General features: G+C 34.1%; 1 long non-coding RNA gene across 1 annotated transcript; it reads right to left on the reverse strand.

The window, feature by feature from the left end:
- On the reverse strand, window positions 1-6,268 carry LOC107702166 (uncharacterized). Its single transcript, XR_001635735.1, has 3 exons — window positions 6,173-6,268; window positions 510-582; window positions 1-381 (listed from the first exon to the last, which is right to left on the reverse strand). It is a non-coding gene; the product is annotated as an uncharacterized LOC107702166 (long non-coding RNA).
- Window positions 6,269-6,624: the final 356 nt, after the last annotated feature.

Below are 6,624 nucleotides of genomic sequence, written 5' to 3' on the forward strand. Positions count from 1 at the left end.
TTTCAATTAGAGACCAATGCTATCGCTCAGGAAGTGCATCGTTCATTTCATTCATTGTCTCAGAAAAAAGCAGACCATGCATGTGCTAATTCTGTTTGCATGTATGTGTGAGCGGTTTCCAGACTCGTACTCTAATGTAGCGCGTGATTTCTGTCAGAACACTGGCATCTTTCCCGCGAGGCGACGCTCCTGACCGCGCGAGCGAGTATGTGATGTCCCTTCCTCGCTCTTCTTCCTTCATAAACAGGTCCACAGCAGCACAGCCTGACCGGTCATGTTCATTTATAATCAAGAGGAGCCGCAGTCGTCGTGCTCGGGGGGTTGCAGCGACATTATCTGTGTCTTTATGCTCATCCATGCAAGTCAACATCTTCAACTATTCTGCGAAATCAAGACAGAATTGATAGTTTAATTTACTACAAGTGATAAAAATTATATTAATAATGTGCATGACAAACAGTCAGAGTTCAGAGGTCACATCCAATAAGACACAAGCAGCTTCCACTTACCGGATCAAAGACGCGCACAGAGGTCAATTAGCTTCATTCTTGACAATTAGCTTCATTCTGGATAATTATGAGTCTAAAGACAGAGGAAGCAGAAGTCATGGAGAGCAGAAGATGAGATCAAATGCTTTATTCCTTTTTGTTGAGAATCATATTTAACCCATAAAGTCTTTATGGCTCATATAGTCTGATACAGTGAGAATATGGAGGAAAAAACAGCTCGATTCTAAAATATGAATTGCTGCAGATGCTGATATTTCTATGATGAGATTCTGATGCTTGTGATGTAAATCAGTGAGATCTTTCTAACAGTAGAGCAGATACTGACATAAAATGAACTAAATAAATATCAGTGGTCGCTCTATATCTCCAGTAATCTTAGTAAGATGAGAGTGAAATGCTCCAAACATATAATGCAGTGATTGAGAGCTGAAGAAATAAAGGCTACTCAGAAGATGTGAGATGTTCTGGAGCCTCCGCTGAGGAACAGTGAAAGTAAAGCTTCTGGAAACAAACGCTCCTCAAAAGATCCTGAGGATCAGATTTGAGATTCTAAAACATGATTGATGGAGAATCAAGTAAAGCTGAGCTGCTTCAGTCCAGTAAGTGTTCATCTGGAGATATTACTGCAGTTATTCTGACCTTTACTTGATAAAAACCAGTCAAGATCTGACTACAGTTACACTAAAAGAGCTTTTACTGGATAAAAAAGGGATGATGGAGCCTTAGAAATTCAATCAGATATACGAGCTTTACCTGAAGCACTATCATCATGTCAAACACTTTAAACAAATCCAGAGTCTTTTGTAAAGCACACTCAGTCATCAGCCGTTCAAGAACATCTCCATTTACTGAAATCTCCACGAGCGTCTGCCAAACCCACATCAAAGCTGACAACAACGCTTTTATAAATGGTGCTTCTTGAAGTCAAATGAGGCTCAAATAAGCTGTATTTTGCTGCTTAGGGTTTGAAATCATTCTAATATGCTGATTTGCTGCTCAAGAAACATTTCTGATTATCATCAATGTTGAAAACAGTTGTGCTGCACAATATGTTTGTGGAAACTGTGATGCATTTTATTTTTTTAGGATTCACAGATGAATAGAAAGTTCAGAAGAACAGCATTTATTTGAAATGGAAATCGTTTGTAACATTATAAATGTCTTTACTGGCACTTTTGAGCACTTTAATGCGTCCTTGATGAATAAAAGTATTAATGTCTTAAAAAAAAAACGATGATTCAAACTCAGATTATGAAGACAGAAGAGTGCAGGTGAGTTCAGGTGAGAGTTTAGCGCGTTCACCTTGGGCTGATGGGTAATCTCTGACTGTTTAACCACACAAATAGATACTGTACGAGATTGTTTAGACTCACGGATGAGAGACCAAGCTCCTGTTTTAATGAAACTGTCTGACGGTCATTTGATTGGAGTCAATGGACCACAAGTCTGAGTCTGCGTAAAAAAACCCACATTTTTTCCCAAACAGTTTCATGTGTCAGGACGGTCGGCTGTCTGCGTTCTCTGGGGCCCGTGGAGGGGGATTTTATGTCTCGCTATTGTTCTATATTGACTTGTGCTCAAGAAAAAACATTAAAGAGCCAAATCGTCAGGACTACAGAATCAGTCGCCTCTGCCAGAGCTAAACTTAGAAAATAACAGGACTCCTTCGCCAAAACACCAAAGACAGTGCCCTGGAAAAATGGCATGGTAAAACAGGCCCAAAAAAACTATGATATAACAATGCATATATAAACCTGCAGACAGGGTTACAGGAGCGGTCGTAACTTTAGAAAGATTCACTGCTAAAAATGTACATGATGCATATCAGGGATAATTAGATTATCAGTGACTCAAACGCACTCAGGCATTATTTCTGATGACGATATCACTGTGTTTGAATAATTATACAAGTTTTAAGAACGCTAAATGGCCAGTTTTCTAATGCAGTTAGAACATTATTTAAAGGTTACTAAAACATTTCTCACAACATTCTGCTAAATTTATTTTCAAACAAAACATAACATTTGAACTTTTATTCCAAGTTATATATATTTTTTAAATCGTAATTAGAATGTTACTTAAAGGTTACCGAAACATTTCTTACAACGTTCTATTAACTTCCAAAATATAACGTTATTTGAACATTTATTTGTAATATTCCAAGAACATTAAAATGTCATGCTTTCTAATGTAATTAGAACCAGTGTTGGGGTTAATGCGTTACAAGCAACGCGAGTTACGTAATCAGATTACTTTTTTCAAGTAACTAGTAAAGTACCGCATTACTTTTTAATTTACAAGAAAATATCTGAGTTACTTTTTCAAATAAGTATCGCCAGTTACTGTGTTTTTTAATTGACTGACGGCTGTTTGAGCTGCGCCCTCTACTGTACAGATGTGAATTTACATTTCCTTCAGCCTGAGGTTTATTCATTTCACATTTGGTGTGAAAAGGCTTTTACATTTGCCAAAATCAGAACTTTTTTCTATTGAAAACAAACAAGCAAGCCTTGCTCAGATGAGAAAAAGTAACACAAAAGTAACATAACACATTACTTTCCATAAAAGTAACTAGATACGGTTTTAGAATGTTTCAGTAACCTTTAAAAAACATTCTAATTATGATAAAAAACTGGACATTTTAATGTTGTTCGAATATTTAAAACAAAAGTTCAGTTGCGTTACTTAGATACTTTTGCGTTACTTAGTTACATTTAAAAATAATGCATTACAAAATGTCGTTACTCCCTAAAAAAGTAACTAATTGAGTTACTTAGTTACTTTTTTGGTGAGTAACGCAATTTTGTAATACATTATTTTTTAAACGTAACTTTCCCTAACACTGATTAGAATGTTGTTTAAAGGTTACAAAAACATTTCTTGCAACATTAAAATGCAATGTGAAAATATAATTAGAAATGTTATTTAAAAGTTACTAAAACGTTTCTTACAAACTTCTAATAACTTTAATTTCACCTAAAATATGAAGCTATGTGAACGCGCATTTTTAATATACTATGAATGCTAAAACATCCCCTTTTCTAATGTAATTAAAACATCATTTATAGGTTACAAAAGCGTTTCTTACAACATTCTACTAACTTTATGTTCACCCAAAATATAACATTATTTGAACGTTTATTTTGAATATTCTAAGAATGTTAATTCTAAGAATGTCCAGGTTTCTAATGTAATTAGGATGTTCAAAGAAAGTTGTTTTAAGAATATTTTCTCAATGCTATGAGAACGTCTAGCAAATATTGATCATGTGTAAGAACGTTCCATGAACATTACGTTAAGAATGTTTTGTCCTAACATTTATATAACTTTTAAAAAACGTTATTGGCTCATATCAAACTCTCCTTCTCGCTGCTTTTTAATGTCATATTTGAATTTATTTGAATCTACCCTAATACATTTTATTAGCATGTTGTATTCTAAGTGTTTTATTTTTATAAATGGCAGGGTTATGATGTGACAGGACTCTATTAATACATGTCTATTAGGTACAATGTGGTTGCGAGGACAGTGAGGGGTTTTTCTGTCTAGTGGTGAGGTTTCCCCTGACTCTAAATCAGAGTCAATGTTTGACCGCTCGGGGTTATTTGTGTCACAAGGCCTCGTCACAGAGTCTTCAGACTTCGACCCGCCTGCTGTTTTTGCGTGATCGTGTGTGTTGAAGCGGCTCTTATGTAACTCCAGAAGCAGATTAACCCCACAGTCAACCGGATGCTTGTTTGCCAAAGACCCTCACTAATGCTGCTGTCGGGAAAGTGCTGAACTTAAACACTTTTGTTGAGCAAATTAGGGACATTTTTTGCACCGTACTAAATTAAACATTGATAGTATTATATTTTAGTAGAGGCTTCATTACATGAAAACCAAGTCCAGGTCACAAAAGATAAGAAAGTAATGCTAATTTGATTTTGAAATTACCAAGATTTTATTGTTTTTATGTATACAAAACACAGAATATATAGTGAAAATATAAAAGAAACTCCAGACAAGAGCAAACAGGTGAAAGGGAGATGAAAGACCAGGGGTTATTATAGTTATCTAAAACTGAAACTAAAATTAAAACCATTAAAGAAAAAAAAAACATAAAAAAGTTAAATGAAATAAAAAAATTAAATATGAAAAACTTCATATTTCAAATAGTTACAAAGTCAACATGTCTCATTTTCATTTAGTTTAACTTGATGTACTAAAATAACTACAATTAAAACGGAAATGGAAATATAAAAATTAATAAAAACAAAAACACACAACAAAATTACTAAAACTTTAGTATAAAAATAAAAATGGATTCAAAATATTCCTAAAAATATAATTGTATCTCAATTATACTAAAATAACACTGCAACAGACATATAAAATAAATCAAATGATCAATCAATATAATGGATTTTCTTTATACAATCCAGTAAATGGAAGGATAAGATTGACTTAATAATGTCACAATGAAAAAAAGATGCCCCATTTCTTACTTATATATATATATATATATTGTCATTTCTTTCTATTGGTTTTGGGATGAAATGTGACCTGGACAGTTTCAAACATGAAATAATTCCTGAAAAACAAATGAGCACAATGTTTTAGATACATGCATCTTTTGATATGTATTCTACATCTTTCGATATTTTACAGAAAAGCCTTTAATTCACATTCACAAGCTGTTTTTATACAGAGAAACGTCTCAGGTTACTTATGTAACCATGGTTCCCTGAGTAGGGAACGAGACACTGCATCCTCTAGGACGAGTTGGTGTTTTTTCAATGTATGCTTCAGACACGGGTCACGAAGAGGCGTTCCCCATAGCGACCCCTAGAGGACGCAGTTCGAAGTTCCCATGAAAGGGAACTGCATTTTTTCCTCTCAGACATTCCTGTAGCTATTGCATTTCAATAAATAAATGCAAGAAACAAATACATGCATAAAATTAATTAATGCAAGAACAAATAATTGCATACAATTAATTAATGCAAGAATAAATAAAAAGTGTACATAACTTAAATATTCAATGTAATTTTTGTGTTTGTTTTATATGAAAGCATCTTCCAAATGCATAAATGTAAACGATGATGTGACTGAATCTGATAACGCCTGAGATATCTGATGATCCACTGACCTTTGACCTGTCAACAATAACATGCACTGTGCACAATATCCTGTGGGAATTAATCAGGTCACTCATTTAAATAATAAACTCAGTAATGGCCAAACTGAAAACCTCAAATGAAATTAAATCTCTAAAGGCACCAACCATCTGCATCGTTGAAATGTTGGGCAAATAATGCATGAGAGATTTAGACATAAATATATTTCTAATCTAATAACATGATACTCAAAAATGCACAAAAATTAGGTAAAACGCTCAGCTGTGTATATGAAAGTTGCTTTGTGAATATTCATCTTTATTTTCAAAAGATTTAATAAAAATGCAGTTAACTTTTTTCTTGTTAAAAATGACTAAAACTTAATAAAAATTTAAAAATTTATTCTAAATATTAAAAACGGTATCTCATAAATAAATGAATAAATATAATGCTTGTATTTATTTTTTATTATTTTATTATAATTGTATTGACCAATTAATGTAATAGCTTAAAAAAAAAAATTAAAATAAAAAAATAGCTTCAAAACATGCCTCATTTTCTTACTTTTTTCTTGTTGGCAAGTTGCAGAGAAAAATATTCCCAAAGTCTACTAGTGTTAACAAAATAAATGTTGTTGTCTGTCTTTTGGAAATGCCTTCAAGTCAGAATCTCACTGAACACTGGCTGCAGTGTTTGCCTGCTTTTAGCCACTCTAAATTTAACGCATGGCTTCCGCCAGTGTCTCCATCAAAGCTGCATTGTGGGGCCTGTAGTTTTGACATCAGCGCGCGGCTCATAAGGCATGTATCCGCGCTCTTTGATTTAGCAGTGGACACGCATGTGCAGCTGCTGCGATCTGTGGCCGTGATGTTCCTGTGTTTGCTCAAGTCTGAACTCGACACAAACCCAACACTGTACAATGACCACGCCACACCTATGAGTTTATGAGTCTGCTCCATCAGGAGTTTAATTATGAGGAAAAAACTCCTGAGTGAGAGACTGATGCTGAACTCAGA

This window comes from Sinocyclocheilus anshuiensis, unplaced genomic scaffold, assembly GCF_001515605.1.
Source record: "Sinocyclocheilus anshuiensis isolate Anshui unplaced genomic scaffold, SAMN03320099.WGS_v1.1 scaffold1762, whole genome shotgun sequence".
Taxonomy (NCBI): Eukaryota; Metazoa; Chordata; class Actinopteri; order Cypriniformes; family Cyprinidae; genus Sinocyclocheilus; species Sinocyclocheilus anshuiensis.